The 16417-nt window shown below is 51.8% G+C and overlaps 1 protein-coding gene across 2 annotated transcripts in view; it reads left to right on the top strand.

The window, feature by feature from the left end:
- Positions 1-16417, top strand: part of LZTS3 (leucine zipper tumor suppressor family member 3) — a 43665-nt gene that overhangs the window by 17918 nt on the left and 9330 nt on the right. The window contains exon 1 of one of the 2 annotated variants that reach the window (XM_041403018.1): positions 8790-8855. The exons of the other annotated variant lie outside the window; for it this stretch is intronic. The gene's annotated coding sequence lies outside the window, so the exon portion shown is untranslated. Of the gene's footprint in view, positions 1-8789; positions 8856-16417 lie in introns of those variants that run through there. 2 annotated transcript variants of the gene reach the window in all.

Genomic DNA, 16417 nt, shown 5'->3' with positions numbered 1-16417 from the left:
CCACTCCACGAGGCCAGCACAGAGAGGATGTTTTCCCACTTGAGGATGGTTTATCCAAGCTGCACACACACTCTCTCACACTCACACGCTCTCACACACACAACACAGCCGTTTTCTCACCAAGCCCTTGGGATTTTGGCACTCCCTCCCACTCTCCTGGTCGTGCACAGCCCCACTTCCCAGCTGAAGTAATTGCTGGAGGAGCTTCTTTGGAGGAGATGTGGAGAAATCTCCTCAGTGTTTTGTTTGCAGCAGAGCTGCTGGCGCTTTCCAGGGCTCCCAGGCTGGTTATGAGCAAATGGAAAACAGAAGGAAACCAAATTCATCCTCCCATCCATCCCTGCCCTTGCCGTGTCCCTCGTGCTGCCAGCTTGTCCCGTGGCCATCTCCAGCTCCACATGAAAAGCCCTCCATCAAACCAAGAGCTTTGCAGCCTCTGCTTCCATTTCAAAGCCTCTTTTTTTCCTTTTGCAGAGGATCTGGAGGGAAGGGAGAAGTGTTCAAAGCCCAAAGTTGGTTCTGAAGTCCAAAGCTGGGCGAGCAAAAGGGATTTGTTTTATATGACAGAGCAGAGAGCCCAGGAACCTGTGAGGGCAACACCTCCCTGCAAATCAGGTCATTTATTTAGTGAGGGAAAAAAGGGTTCAGAGCATCAGGGCAGAAATCAAAGAGTATTTGAAGGAGGAGGGAAAGCCAAGCTCTGGCTTTGCCATTCCTGCCCTCCTGCTGGATCCCCACGGCCTGGCAGGCACTGAGGGAGACCAGGAAAATATTTCACTCTTTACACACCGCTTCAAACCCTCAGAGCTGCCCTTTCCAGGGGGACTCAGGTCAGCTGCCACTCTAAACTCCAAATATTTTCCTAGCTGGCAAATGAAAAAAACCCTCCTTGTGTCTGTGCCTGGCTCTGAAGCCAACGTACACGGGATGATAAAGCCCCTGGCACACATCTTGCAGGAGCTAATTATAGAATTTGGAAGCCAATGTGATAATATTTTCTTTAGATGTGTGGTGCAGATGTAATTACTTCTCCGGAGATGCCAGCCGCAGATGACGCAGGATGCCCTTATGTAATCACCTTTATTATGCAGCTATGGAAATTTTCCCTCCCTGGCCCATCCCCTCGACTCCTTCTTTTTGTTCCTCACCCGTGGCTGGTTCAGAAGGTGATGAGTGAGGTCCACGCCAGCTGGGAGCACAAGGGCAGCTCCAGAGAAATGCCATTCCTGGGTTTCCCCATCCATCATCCCTCCGTGAAGGAGCAGGAGTTGATGGCAGGGCTGGGAAAAGGAAAAGGCCCCTCTTCCTGGAAGGAGGTCACTTTGGAGCCAGGTTTCCCCCATCCCTGGCATCTCCTGTGGCTTGGACCAGGAGCCAACTGCTCCATCCTCCTACTGTAGAGGAGCACCCTCCCAAAAACGGGCTGGGGATGCTGAGGATACAAGAAAACTGCAGAGGAAAGCTGGTTTGTCCCTGCAGGGTGACGGCTTGGCGGGTTGCAAACGTTTGAGTTGCTCCAAAGGTTGCTCCAGAATGCAGGTGGATGTCCCAGGTGATCCACAAAGTCATTCCTTTGGCAAAAGGGCAAAATCAAAGCATGGTCACAGCCAAAAATGCTTCCAACACAAGAGGGATTTTTCCTGTAGATCCATTCTGAATTTTCCATTTTGCCTGTGGATCCTTACAAAGATTTTCCTTTCTGCCTGTGGATCCTCTCTGTGGTTTTCTATTTTGCCTGTGGATTTTTTCTGAGGTTTACCATTTTGCCTGTGGATCCTCACCAAGATTTTCCATCTTGCCTGTCGATCCTTTCTGACCTTTTCTATTTTGCCTGTGGTTCCTCTTTGAGGTTTTCCATTTTGTCACTTCAAAGTCTCTCTGTCCCACTGCCCACAGGCCATTGAGGTCCAAGCTTGGGTTTCTCCAGGACAGAGGTGTCCCTCACCACCAGTGCTGCTCAGGGGGGACACAATCCCCTGGCATGACCAGTAAAACTCTGCCTTGGACACAAATATTCAGGAAAAAAGGGTTGGTAAACAGCCTGGAGGCATCACCCTGTACAGGCAGCACATATTTTGGCTCTGTGCTCCCACCCTCTTCCATCTCTCTTCCTGGCCAAACCTGGATCTTTCCTTGCTGTTTTTAAGGATTAATATGTGATGCAGAGGGGTGATTCTGAGTTCTGGGCCATCCTGATGCCACCAAAGTTGCAAATCTGGGTTGTGAAGACTTTTCCTTCTTTTTTTCTCTGCATGGCATCCAGGGCAGGGCATGGATTGAGGAGGATGAGCCTGGAGATGAACGAGGCTGAATCCCTCAGTGGCTGGGAAGCAGAGTTCAGAGAGTTGGGAAATGGGGGAATTGGCCACACAGCCTAAAGGAAAGGAAGCCAGGGAGATGGTGGCTGGAGCAGAACTGGAGGCAAAATCCTGGTTCACCCACCGGGGAAACTGGTTTCCAGTCATGGGTCAGTGCCAGTGCCTGCAAAGGAATGTGTCCTCAGGGCAGGGAATGCCCACATTCCTCTGAGGACAAAGAGCCACAGGGAGGCAGGACCTGGGGGATGTGTTTGTGGCACTCAGGTCATTCATTAACTGCAAATTCCAAATTCCCAGCAGTCCAGGGCCATCATGTGGTCGAGGATTCAGGTGGCATTTCAGCCAAATCCCTCCCTGTGCTCCATGGGCTGTGTCAGCTGGGTCCTTGTGGCCTGGAAAGGGACTCTCAACCTTGTGTCCTACCCAGAGAGGCCTGGGAGCCACCACAGGGGTGCTCCAGGCTTCCTGCTCGGTGTTCCACTGCCCCTTCAGGAGATCTTTCCAAGACTTGAGGACTCTCATGCCTCTGCTTCTGCTGAGGTCACTCAGCCACCAGCTCTTCCCCAGAGCAAAGGCTGGCCATGATGGAGATGGGATGGAGATTGGAGATGGAGATGGAGATGATGGAGATGATGGAGATGATGGAGACGATGGAGATGGAGATTGGAGATGGAGATGGAGATGGAAATGAGATGGAGATGGATGGAGATGGAGATTGGAGATGGAGATTTGAAATGGAGATTGGAAATGGAGATGGAGATGGAGATGGATGGAGATGGAGATGGATGGAGATGGAGTTAGATGGAGATTGGAGATGGAGATGGAGATTGGAGCAGGAGAGGGAGATGGAGATGGAGCTGGAGATGGAGATGGATGGAGATGGAGATGGATGGCGATGGAGATGGAGATGGAGATAGATGGGATAACATGAGCACACACAGTTTCATCCCGAGCCTGTTCCTCCCTGGAAAACACCTCCCACCCTGAGCCAAGGGGGCTGTGACAAATCCCTAATTCCTGATATGGACAGAGAGGACATTTCCAAGCAGGATCCTTGACCACCTGGTGATTTCAGTGTTAATCTGACCCTCCTGGCTGCTAGCTGGTTTGCTCCAATTTATTTTTGCTAGGCCTGGCCTGATGCTTTGGGACTGTGAATGGGAGATTTGTTTCCTTCATTCTGGATAATCACCCAAGGATGAATGAATGAATGAATGACACATGGAATGAATGACCAGCTTGGAAGAGACCTTCAAGACCATCCAGTCCAACCCAGCCCCAACACCTCAGCTAAACCCTGGCACCCAGTGCCACATCCAGGCTTTGTTAAACACACCAGGGATGGTGACTGCACCACCTCCCCGGGCACCATTCCAATATTTTATCAGTCTTTCTGTGAAAAAATTCTTCCTAATATCCAACCTGATGCATAAGGAATGGTTTTAAACTGGAAGATGAGAGATTTAGACTAAATATTACGAAGGAATTCTTCCCTGTGAGAGTGGGGAGGCCCTGGCACAGGGTGCCCAGAGAAGCTGTGGCTGCCCCTGGATCCCTGGAAGTGTCCAAGGCCAGGCTGATGGGGCTTGGAGCGCCCTGGGCTAGTGGAAGGTGTCCCTGCCCATGGCAGAAGTTTGGAGCTGAATGATCTTTAGGGTCTCTTTCAATCCAAATCATTCCATGACTCTATGATTCCACAATTCTCTGGTCTAGACATTATTTGGGAAACCTGAGAATTCACATCCTCCCTGCAGGCATCTCAGACCTGACCCAAATCCCGTGGCCAGGACACCCAGCACATGCTCTGGGCTTTCAGCACCCACAGGTGGAGATGCAGCAGCCTCTCCTGATTTATGGGAAGAGCTGGCCCATGCACCAGGCTGTGGCTTGCCAGCACTGCGAGGCTTTGTCTGCTCTGTGCTGCTACAGGAGGAGACAGCTTATACCAGCAGGGATGTTTTTTTCCAGAATAGGAAACCATCCCTCTGGATGACATAAACCAGAGTCTTTTGGCTTGTTCGTGCTGGCTCAAGCTGAGCAGGCAGATGTCATGTGTTGGAGATGGAAAGTGTCCCCCACTGCAGCAGCTGGCATCAACGAGCTTTTTGGGGTCAACCCAGCCTCAGGACCCCCCGTGGCAGCTTGGAGAAGGTCCTCTCCCATCCCCAGCTCTGTGTGGGTATGAGGAGGTCTCACACAGGCTCAAATTATTCCACTTAATGAGCAGGAAAAGCCTCTCCCAGCATTTTAACTTCCAGAGCAGTGGGACGTCCCTGTGCTGGTGAACCCCCAGGTGCAGAGAAGGTTTCTTTGATCACATAACCAGTTTCTTCTTGCACAAACAAACTCTGGGTGCCATCCTGCATTTCTTCTGGGAGCTCAGCCACAAAGCCTGCTCAGGCTGTGCAGGCTGCTGGGGATTTTATCAGCATTCCCGGCAGAAAGGTTGGATTTCCTGGCACGGTGTAGTCATGCTCCCTTACCAGCCCCATCCTGCACGTTTGGCTGTGGTCCCTGTGATCACTCAACACATCAGGCAAGGCAGAATCTCTCCACAAACACAGGGAAGCCCTTGGATGTTCCACACCCATTGACTGTCACAGAAAACAGGGTATTTCCTCTGAAAACAGGGCTGGAAATCTCTGCTTTAACAGCAGAGAGAGGGAAGGGCTTCAAGCAGAGCCTGGCAAGGAGGTGCTGCAGGAATTCTGGTTTCAGTGCCCAGCCTGATGGGTGTCAAGCACCTACAGGCACAGTCAGTTCACAGCTGAGGTCTGAGCTGGGTTTGAGTTGTTGTGGTGCTGGTTAGGAAGCTCTGGAGGTCTCCAGCACAAATTTATAACTGTCTTCAACACCAGACCTTGGCATTGCCCAGCCAAGGCACTGAGACATCCTGGGATGGAGGTGCCACTTCATTCACGGCCTCAAAGTCTGTTCAACAGCCAGGGTACCCTTATTTAGGGTTTTTTACTGCTCCTCAATTTGAAAATTATCTTCCCTCTAAATAAAGGAGTCTGGGTGAAGAGAGGAGGGAGGCTCTTGCTCACATTGGGATGTCTTGTACTGAAAAGCAGCTCCCCAGAGGTTTCCAGGAAGAAATCCCAGTGCAGGGAGCTGCTGTCTCTGCTCCCATCCCCATCTCCACCCCCACATCAAGGCTTTCCACCCCTGTTCCCTGGGGAATAGCCCAGCCCATGATGCTCCTTCAGACCTCACTGCAGCTGATGTTTTCCTCCTTCTCTGCTCAGTGCAAAGAGCACTGAACGAATCCTGCAAAGTGCACTTGAGAGAGCTTGGGGATCTTGAAATTAAACAGCTCCAAGAGAATGGAAATCCCAGGGGGCTGCAAGGAAAAGGGAAAAGAAAACAGAAGGACATGGGAACAAAAAGTTTGGACTTTGGAAGAGTAAATTTTTCCTTTCTTCAAGAGGCTTTGGGTGGATGTTCAAAGCCTGAGCCCAAGACAGAGTAAGCTCATCGTGGCTGGGTAGGGAAAGTTTTTTAGGTGGGTGAACCCAACCTTGTAGTCCCAGGCTGGAGGTCACCTCAGCTGGCTGGGTCTGGGTGACACAGTTTGACCATGGCCACCCAAAAAGAGCAAAGCAGAGAAGGACAAACCCCACAAAGGGCTGAGACCAAGCCCTGGTGGCTGTGTCCCATGGGACAGGGGAACACGGTGGCCTGGGTGCTGCTGGCTGTGCAGGAGCCCTGGCACAAAGGGGTGCTGGGTGAGAACTGGGGGTCTCTGTTGGCTCTCAGAGGTGATGGAGGGGCTCTGCAGGAGCAGGCAGAGAGGTTCCTGGGTTAGAAACAGGATTTGGGGGTTCAAAGGTTTACATCCCACCTGAGAGCGCCAGAAGCATGGGTTATACTGGATTTTCCAGCCTTCTCCAAAGTCTCTGCTATCATGATTTATTCATCTGTGGGGAGTGCTAAAACATAACTCAGCTCCCAAAGGGAGCACGAGCACAGCCTCCTGCAGCTGCAGTGTCAGGAAACTGCCTGTCTCCTGTGAGACCTGGAACTGCTGCAGCTCCTGCCGGGCAGCCACAGGCTCCTGTGCTCGGGCAGCTTCCCCAAATCCCACTGCTGGGAAGGATCCACGTCCCAGCAGAGCTCCTCAGCCTGGTCATTGCCAGAGAGGGATGGAAAGGGCTCTCTGTCTGTGTGGCTGCTCCCAAGGTGCACACGCATCCCCACACCAGCCTATTTGTCAGAATTCTCTGCTTCTGGAGCTTAAGGGCAAAATTGCGAGCTTGAATCTCCACAGGAATGCATTGTGGTATAATTTACACCTTCCCTGTGCACCCCAGCAGTGCGTTTTGCCCTGGTTTAAATGCACATTAACCCGAATTTGATTATTTTGGCATTATTGCTGTTTTACTGCTCTCACTGTTGTTTGCCCACCAACACCGGCCCCGTTTGCGAGGCCCCGACCGGCGACTCCTTTGATGCCCAGACATCCTGCCAACAGAAAATTCACTTGAGCAAATGTGTTTAAATAAGTGGTAGCTTTGTGTGGCTTTATTTCCCTCCCTCCACGACTGCAAATAATACAGAGTAAGTGCTGAGGCTGGATGGCCCCCGATGGGAAGCCTGATTGCTCTCCTGCCGCAGCGCTGGCAGCTGGGAAAGAGGGAAAAGGAGCTCTGGGCCATCCTGTGCCACCAGGGCTCTGCTCTGAATGATGGAATGGAAAGAGGACAGCATCCACATCCAGCTCTTGGCCAGGTGGATGGAGTTTGGGGCAGCCTGGGGTAGTGGGAGGTGTCCCTGCCCACGGCAGGGGTTGGAATGAGATGGGGTTTAAGGTTCCTTCCAAACCAAACCATTCTATGGACGCATCACCCCATCCACCCCACCTGTCCAGTTCTCTGCCCTTCTTTCAGAGCTCTTCACAGCCTTTCATTTCAGCCACACAGCTGGGAAGCATCCCCAGAAGGATGGGAAAGTTGAGAAGGGTCCCTGATAGAAAGATCCCAAAGTTATTATGTGAGTGAAAATGAGCTGTTTTGAGCAATTCCCACTTGAAAAAAAGCCCAATTTGTCCGACCCCAAAATTCCATTTGGAAAAAGCCCAGCCTCAAATCTCTATTTGTACCCAAACAAGCCCCCCAGACCCTAAAATCCCCTTTTGAAAAACAAACAAAAAACAAAACAAGCAGTCAGACCCCAAATCCCTATTTGAGGAAAACTCAGCTGCCAGACCCCAAAATTCCCCTTTAGCCAAAATAAGTTACCTGATCCAAAATCTTGATTTGATCAAAACCAAGTCATCAGGCCCCAAAATTCCCTCTTTGAAAAGCAACCCAACCCCAGCTGTCTGATACTAAGATCCCTGTTTGAGCAAATTGAATCTCAAATTCCTCATTTGAGAAAACCAAGTTCTGCGAGTCTGAAATTCTTTATCTGAGAAAAAAATATTAAAACAAAAGAACCAAACAGTCAGATCCCAAAATTCCAGTTAAGCAAAAAAAAGCTGTCAGACCCTCAAAACTTTCTCTTTGCAAAACCAAGTTGTCAGACCCAAAACTCCCATTTGAAGAAAAACACACAATCTGACCCCAAATTCCCTGATTGAGATAAAACAAGTCTCTGAACCCCAAATCCCTATTTGAGCAAACCCCAAAATCTCCCAAACCAAGAAATCCCTATTGAAGCAAACCCCAACACCTTTGAAATCCACAAACCCCTATTTGAGCAAACCCCAAAACCTTCCAAATTAATAAATCCCTATTTGAGCAAACCCCAAAACCATTGAAATCCACAAACCCCTATTTGAGCAAACCTCAAAACCTCCCAAATCCACAAACCCCTATTTGAACAAACCCCAAAACCTTCCAAACCCACAAATACCTATTTAAGCAAACCTCAAAACCTCCCAAATTCACAGATCCCTGTTTGAGCAAACCCCAAAATCTCCCAAATCCTCAAATCCCTATTTGAACAAACCCCAAAACCTTCCAAATCCACAAATCCTCATTTGAGCAAACCCCAAAACCTCCCAAATCCATAAATCCCTATTTAAGCAAACCCCAAAACCTTCCAAATCCACATATCTCTATTTTAGCAAACCCCAAAACCTTTGAAATCCACAAATCCCTATTTGAGCAACCCCAAAACCTTTGAAATCCACAAACCCCTACTTGTACAGAAACAAGCCATCACACCCCAAAATCCCCATCTGAAAACAGACAAAGGCAAACTCCAAATCCTTACTTTGGAAAACCCAGCGTCTGACCCCAAAATTCCCATTTCTGCTACAACAAATCATCAGCCCCGAATTCCCCTTCGGGGCGGACGGAGCCATCCCTTCCCCAAAGCCCTGCCGGAGGTGGGCACAAAGAGTTAAAAACTGCTGCGGGCTCCGTGGCCAATCCCACCGAGCGAAGGGCAGCCCTTGGCCCCAGCCCAGCAGCAGGTTGCTCTCCTCAGGTATTATTTTGGACTTTTTCCCGGGATACCACGCAGGCAAACAATGAATTTGGTGGCCGGCGGAGGATGGGGAGCTGCGGGATGCACCCCTGGGTTGTCCAGGTAAATCCCGGGGGGTGCGGGCTTTTTGCGGGATCTTTGCTTTCCTCTCCTTCCCCCTCTGGCTGGGTGTCTTTGTTTGGGGCCGGGCAGGGAGCGAGGGTTTCGCGGTGGATTTAGGGCAGGGCTGAGCTGCCGGGACGCTTTGCAGCTCATTTTTTGGGGGGCACACCGGGCTGCGCTCGCCGCGGGGGTCAGAGATGAGGGGTGGGTGGGGAAAGCTGCGATGTCCCCCTCTATAAACCCCCCCTGGATCCAGCTGGGACCGCCCCCCCCAGCACCCAGACCTTGCACCCCGGCGGATTTTAGGGCATCGCTCCGGTTCAGCGGCGCTAATTCAGCGGTGGGGACAAGGCACCCACCACGGGGGTTTGCTCCAAGCGTGGTGTCCGGGGAGGAGCGAGCCCTTGCCGGGCTGGCTCCGCTCCCAAGAAACTCCTCGGGCCGAGTTAATGATAAATCGCGGCCGGGCTGGTGGCGTGGGCGGCTGGTGGCAGCGGGTGGCGGGTCCCCTCCTTGTCCTTCCTGCGGGGACAGAGGTTTGGGGGTGGCAGAGCCAGGCAGGGCTCCGTGGAGCCGCTCTGGGGGTGATGGCTCATCCCAAAAGGCAGGATTGGGTCCCCCCCCCGGCAATATCCCTTCCGCAGGGGGGGCTGGTGACAAAGAGAGGGGTCCTCCTGGCATTTGGGACCCTGGAACTGGGGATCACATTGGGATCCCTGAGATTTGGGGTGTGGGGATGTGTGAGGATGCTCAGGAAGATGCTGGGGAGCCAGGCAAGGGATGTAGCTCCGTGCTGGGACACTTTCAGTGGCGACCAGGAGCTTCCCCATATCCTCTGTGCTGGGGAGTCCCACGGGCTCAGCTGGCATCACCTCATCTCCAGCCACCTTGCCAAAAGAAATTCAGTGTATTAGTGCAGGGCTGAGCTGGTGAGACCCTTTCCAGTTGCTTTTTAGGGATGGGAAGTACCTGCTGGGCTGTTTGCACCAGGGGGTCAGAGCAGAGGTGGGGTGCACGGAGATGGATTGTTCAGGGTGGGGAAATGTCACCCTGGATCCCACTGGCAGCCCCTTAACAAGGGGAAACTGAGGCACACAGGGCTGGGAGGACCCCAAGAAGTCCAACCCATGGCATGGGGCATCCCAGGCCCTCAAGGCTGCAGCCAGCACTGAGGCTGCTCCATCAAACCGCCCTTGTCCTGTACTGAGGGAATCCAGGGAGTTTTCCCTGTGCCACCAAAGCTGGTGCTTTCCTGGGCAGAGATTGCCATCAGGACCTTACTGGGGACAATGACACAGCTGGCCCTGGCTATCTCCTGGGGGCAGTCACAAGGGTCACAGATGAGACCATGGATGAACACTTCCTGATGGACACACGGGATTTGGGATGGCATTTTGGGCTGAGCTTGAAACCATCCTGTCCTGCTGCCCCTTGGGATGATGGGCACAGATAAGGCAGGTCATGGAAAATCCTTCCTGTCTGCCCTCAGGTGCATCCTGCAGGATGCCAGCCTCAATCCAAACCCAGGGCTCTGAGAGCAGATGGGGAAAAGGGGGAAAAATCCCCTCGAGGATGAGGACTTTGGCCAGGCTGGTGGATATCCAATGTGTAAAAAATTCCATGGCCTGATAATTCCTGGTGGAAAGGACCCCAGGAGCCCTCCAGGCCATTCTGCTGCTGGTGGACCCTGCCTGGTCCATTCAGGGCTTGAAAACCTCCAAGGATGAGACAAAAAAGCCTCCCTGGGACTGTACAAATGTACCTTGTCACATCTCCATGTCACCTGCCAAGATTTCTCTGGGGCTTTGCCCACCTCGCTGCAGCCTCCTGAATAATTCTGACTTCTTCCCTTACTGGGACAGCTCAAGACTGGCGTGGCCTGCCAGGTGCTCGGCTTTTAATTCCACTCTGCCTGCTTTTTCAGATCCAGAAAATCCTGTGGATTAAAACTGGGATGAAACCCCCCAGAGATGAGGAGCTGGGATGGAGGAGGTGGGCTTGGGATAGGTGGAGCAGCTTGCTCAGGATGAGCAATAGCCGTGCCCAGATTGATTTACTGATTATTTCACTGTCAGTAAAAGGTTTCCAGGAAGCTGTGGCAGGGTGTCCATTCCAGGAACACCCTCAGGGAGCTGAGAGGGAAGGAGGGACAAGCAGGAGGGCACAGATCCAAGGCTGTGTGCTCCACAGTGCAGACTGCTTCGCCCCGATTCCCCCTCCTGCCACGTCCTGGGGGATGGGGACAGGGTGGCAGTGGACTGTGTCCCTTAAACACGGTGAGCAACTGAGGGAGGAAAACTGATAGCAGAGTGGGAGGACTGGCCAGGGAAGGTGGAGCAGGCTGCTCTGTTCAGGCTTGGTCAGGAACAATGGGGCCTTTATTGGGGAAGAGAGGTGGCGAGGCTGGCAGGGACAGTTTGGTGCTCAGAGTTCCCTGGCCAGCTGGGGGACAGGGCACTGGCGTGTGGGAGGGACAGTTTGGTAGCCAGTGTCCCCCTAGCCAGCTGTGGGGGCAGGGAACTGGGACATGGGGTGGGACAGGTTGGTACACACTGGCCAGCTGGGATTGGGAAATGGGAATGGGAATGGGGAATGGGAAATGGGGAATGGGAAATGGGGAATGGGGAGTGGGAAATGGGGAATGGAAATGGGAAATGGGGAATGGGAATGGGGAATGGAATGGGGAATGGGAAATGGAAATGGGAAATGGGGAATGGGAAATGGGAATGGGGAATGGGAACTGGGAAATAAGAAATGGGAAATGGGAAATGGGAATGGGAAATGGGAAATGGGAAGGGACAGGTTTATAACCAATGCATCCCTTGGCCAACGGGGGAGACAGGGAACTGGGACATGGGGTGGGACAGGTTGGCACACACTGGCCAGCTGGGGGGATGGGGAAATGGGGAATGAGAATGGGAAATGGAAATGGGAAATGGGGAAATGGAAATGGGAAATGGGATGGGACAGGTTTGTAACCAATGCATCCCTTGGCCAATTGGGGGGACAGGGAAATGGGCTGGGACAGTCTGATGCCCATCATGTCCTTTGGTCAGAAAGTGAAACAAGGAACAGGGATATGGGATATGGGATATGGGATATGGGATATGGGATATGGGATATGGGATATGGGAAATGGGATGGGACAGGTTGGTACCCAGAATGTCCCTTGACCACAGCTGGAGGAAAGAGGGACAGGCCAGTTTGGTACCAAACATCCTGTGGTGGTGCCACTGTGAGCCCCACAGACGCTGACAGGACCCCTTGATGTGGGTCTGGATTCATGGCCACCCTCCCAACCCCTTTGGCATCAGGAACTGCAGTGAGTGGTTTAAGAATGAGCTGTTCCTGAGGAGCATCCCATGCTGGGAACATCCTGAGTCAAGTGCTGCCACCCACTCCAGACCAGAGGAGCTCTGGGGATGCAGGAATCTGTCATCCTGCCGGGCAGCTCAACAGAGCTCCCCCAAGAGCTGCCTGGGTCTTTTCATCTCATCTCTTTTGTTTCAGCCTTATTATGTAAATAGCTGATGCGGCCCCCATAATGAGAAAGTAGTTTCCCAGAATACAAAAGGCTGTAATTATCTCATTAGCAGGCGGAAAGGAAAAGGAAATGTTTCTAAGCCGGCTCACTTTTATTTCCCACAGCAGCCTGGGGAAGAGCAGCCCCCAAAACCTGGACCTGCCTGCCCCTAATCCTGCCACACCCTCTCTTCAGGAGAGAAAAGCAAAGTGTGACCCTCCTGTCCCAGAAATGGGTTTGTACTGGGAGGGCTGAGGGCTTTGAGCTTGGAACTTTCCACTTATCCAGAGGATGCTGCAGGTCCCTGTGCAGACCCCTCAGTGCTCCCAGGGGTAGCTGGAAAGTGGGGGTGGGTCACAGAGGGACAGGGTGGTCCCCACATTCCCAGTTTGGATGTTCCCAGGCAGGACTGCCATGCTGGGCTGTCCAAGTCCAACCTCCCTGCTCCAGCAGGGTGCCCTAGGGCACGTTCCTCAGGATTGTGTCCAAAAGTAAATCCAACCATAAATCCTTTGCACAGAAGGATGGAAAATTTGCAGATACACAGCAGCCCCACAGCCCAAGAGGTGTCTGAGGGTGACTGCAAGAATCTGCCACCACTTGACCCTCCAGCCTGCCTTCCTGAGTTTGATTTTTAGCTCTGAACTGGGACAAGAAGATCTGCAGTGCAGGGATTAATGGGGAAAGAGAGGTCTGTGACCTGGGGAAGGAGCAGGCGTTGTTCTTCTGAGTTCATTTGGCTTTTGGTTGTGGAAAAAGCGTGTGGTTGAAAAGCTGGAGATCTGCATGTTTTTGCGGACAGGTTCAAGTGTGTTCCTGCTGTATTCCAGTGGCAAAGGAAAACCTGGCAGCCACCAAGCCAGGATGGGGAGAAAGAGTAGGAGGAGGTGCAGAAAAGAGCCACAAGAGTTACTTGAGAGCTGGAAAAAATGCCTGTGAGAGACAAGAAAAGCTCATTCTGTTCTCCTCTTCAGACTGAGCAACTTGAGCAGGGTGTAGGAGAACAGGAGGTGTCGGGGCTCTGGAACCAGGTGGGAGGGGAACTGTGCTGTCCCTGACTCTTGAATCAATCCCAGTGGAGCAGCTCTCAGCCAAGTTTGGGACCAGCAGGGCCACAAGGAGGTGGCAAGTGATGGCCTGTGACACACAGGAGGCAGAGCAGTAGCTGAGTGGCCTTTTTGGAGGATGTGATGAGGGAGAGGAAAAGGGATGTGACTGAAACCTGCAGCTGAAACTAAGAGGACAAGAGGGAACAGTATCTAAACAGGAGATGCTTAGACTGGATATTTTGGAAAATTTCTTCATGGAAGGGGTGTCCAGCCCTGGCACAGCTGCCCAGGGCAGTGTTGGGGTCCCCATCCCTGGAGGGATTTAAATGCCATGTGGATGTGGCACTTGGGGACGTGGTCAGTGGTGGCCTTGGCAGTGCTGTGGGATCACTTAGACCCCACAGTCTTAGAGGGGTTTTCCAACCTGAATAATTCAGTGATTCTGTGATTCTACAAGTGCAAGTCTTGGGTTTCAGTGGTGGTTTTGCCCCCGGGCTTGTTAACACCTCACTGGACACAGGTGGCTTTGCTCCCTGCAGGGTCTGTGTCTTCACTGCTAACCCATTCCTGTCCCTCCCTTCCCACCCCGCACCTCTTCCTGGATGAAGCTGAAATTATCACAGCCATTCTTTTTCCACCCTTTCCAACCTGTTCCACCACCCCAGGACACGGTGACTTTTTCTCCTCCAACCAAACCAACCCCTTGGCAGTGCTGCCAACAAACTGGCAGAGCTGAGCTGAGCTGTAAACACAGGGCAGGTGTGAGCTCTACCCCTACAAAAACAACAGAGCAGAGCAGGGTTTATGGTGTCAGTAATTGCTCTGGCTCGTTAAAACCGATGCAAACAAACCTGACTAATGAAGGTCAGGGGCACACCTGTTACCACAGTTGGCAACAGGGGGAATTTTTGACCTTCAGGTGCCTTTGTTGCCTGTGCTGCCAGCACCACATGCCTGGCACGGGCACATGTGCCAAGCCCTGCCTTGCTCTGGGGCTCTTTGCTGGAGCTCTCCATGCCCAAGGGATGACTGATTCCCTTCTCCCGTGGCACGGTGCCGAGGTGTGTCTGTCTCTCCAAGGCCTTTGTTAGGAGAGTGTTAACAATTAACTCCTCAGGCAGCAACAGAGCCAGGCCTCCATAATTTAATCTTAGTTAACCATTCAGCTGCTTATCTCAGAGCAATTTTTCTTCTTTCTCACTGGAAGGCGTTCACTGAATGGTTTGGGTGGAGTGGGTGCAAAGATGCAGTTGTTATTTTACAAATCACTGCATTTACAATAACATCTAGGAATGTCCTGGAGCTGCAGGCATGGCTGGAAACCTTGGTAAGAGGTGGACGTGCAGAGTTTGCCTGGCATAGCTGGGGAAAAGGACATTTCACCCCATATTTTCTGCATCAGGCATCAGAATTTTTGCTGTCTCCAAGACGAGGATGCGGCAGGAAAGGCCAAGAGACCACTGCAGGTGGATGGGATAGGGAGGAGTGTGTGGATTCCCAGTGTCCCTTGTCAGAGAAGGTCACCCAGCCATGCTCGAGGGTGACTCTGCTTTCCTCCTAAAGGATGGACTTGGGAATGAAATGCTGTTAAAGGCAAAACCTGGCTTCCCTCAGCCTCCCTGTGATCATGGACAGGCTCAGCACCCTTGGGAATCACCAACAAAGTCTGTGAAAAGTTCAAACATGAACTTTCAGTTCATGCTCCCATGGAAGGGAGGCAGTTCTCATGGAATCATGGAATAGTTTCGTTTGGAAGGGACCCTAAAGATTATCCAGTTCCAACCTCCTGCCATGGGCAGGGACATCTTCCACTGTCCCAGGTTACTCCAAAGCCCATCCAACCTGGCCTTGGGCACTGCCAGGGATCCAGGGGCAGGGTCTGCCCACTCTCAGTCAAGAATTTCTTCCCAATATCCCACATAACCCTGCCCTGTCAGCCCGAAGCCATCCCCTCTTGTCCTCTTGCCCCAGAGATGATAAGATTTTAGGAGAAGAAATGTCCTGGGGAAGTTCTTAGTCACACATTTCCCCAAACCTGGAAGGAATAAAAAAAGACTGCTGCTCTGTGCTGGAGCGTGGCAATGTTATTCCTGTGCTCAAAATTTGATTTCACAGTTCGGCTGAGGAACAACCAGTGTAAACCCTGACTGGGAACTGGAGCTGGCCAGAAGATACAACCCCAAGTGTTGTTGTTCTCGGGAAAAAATGGCCCTTTTTGGCAAACAAAGCTGTACTGTCAGGGATCTCTTGGCACTTCTGGAATCTCCTTAATAACATATTTGTAACACTTGTCTGTATGCTCTGTTTATCAGATCCCGGGTTTGCAGTAAACATAAGCTAAGAACAAGGGGGAGTTTTTTTTCAGAATATTTTCTTGGATGATTCCCAGTTCAAAGAAAACGCTTCTTGTTGTGTTGGCCTTTTTTTTTTTTCCCTTTTGGAAGGATCAAACTTTCCAGTGACCTCATCCTGCCCTCAGAGAGTCAATGTAAATGTGCAAATGTCACCGTGAAATTTACCCAGTGAGGGAAAAGTAACCTGAATTTCTCCCTGGCTGGCTGGGGAGCACTGCAAGGAGACAATGCCACTTCCTTGTCTGGAGCTGAGACCTTCCAGCACATCCCTCCCGTGGTGCCTGGTGTCCCATAAAAAGAAGTCACAGCCTATAAAGATTCCCAAAGTCACTGAAAAGCAGGTTATTCCTAAATTAGGAGGACAAAAAGTCTTCCCTTGACTCATAAAAATCCAAAGGCACTGTTGGTTGAGCGCGGCTTCAGGTGGGTGTTCTCCATCCTTCCTCATCACTGCACAGCCCAGCCAAGTCTCCAGGTGCTCAGCAAGCACCTGGATTGACCCCTGGGCATCGTGCACTCGTGATCTGTCAGTGGTGATGTTCTTTGGGAAGTGTCTTTAGGGTGTGATGGCGTCAGGAGCCTTTGAGTGCTGCTCAGAGCAAAATCCAAATGTCACATGCCACATAGGTGACCAGA

The sequence above is a fragment of the Onychostruthus taczanowskii genome, unplaced genomic scaffold (assembly GCF_017590055.1).
Source record: "Onychostruthus taczanowskii isolate IOZ18803 unplaced genomic scaffold, ASM1759005v1 scaffold2, whole genome shotgun sequence".
NCBI classification, from domain to species: domain Eukaryota; kingdom Metazoa; phylum Chordata; class Aves; order Passeriformes; family Passeridae; genus Onychostruthus; species Onychostruthus taczanowskii.
Note: the sequence above shows the minus strand (reverse complement) of the source record. Positions and strands in the feature narration are given on the sequence as shown.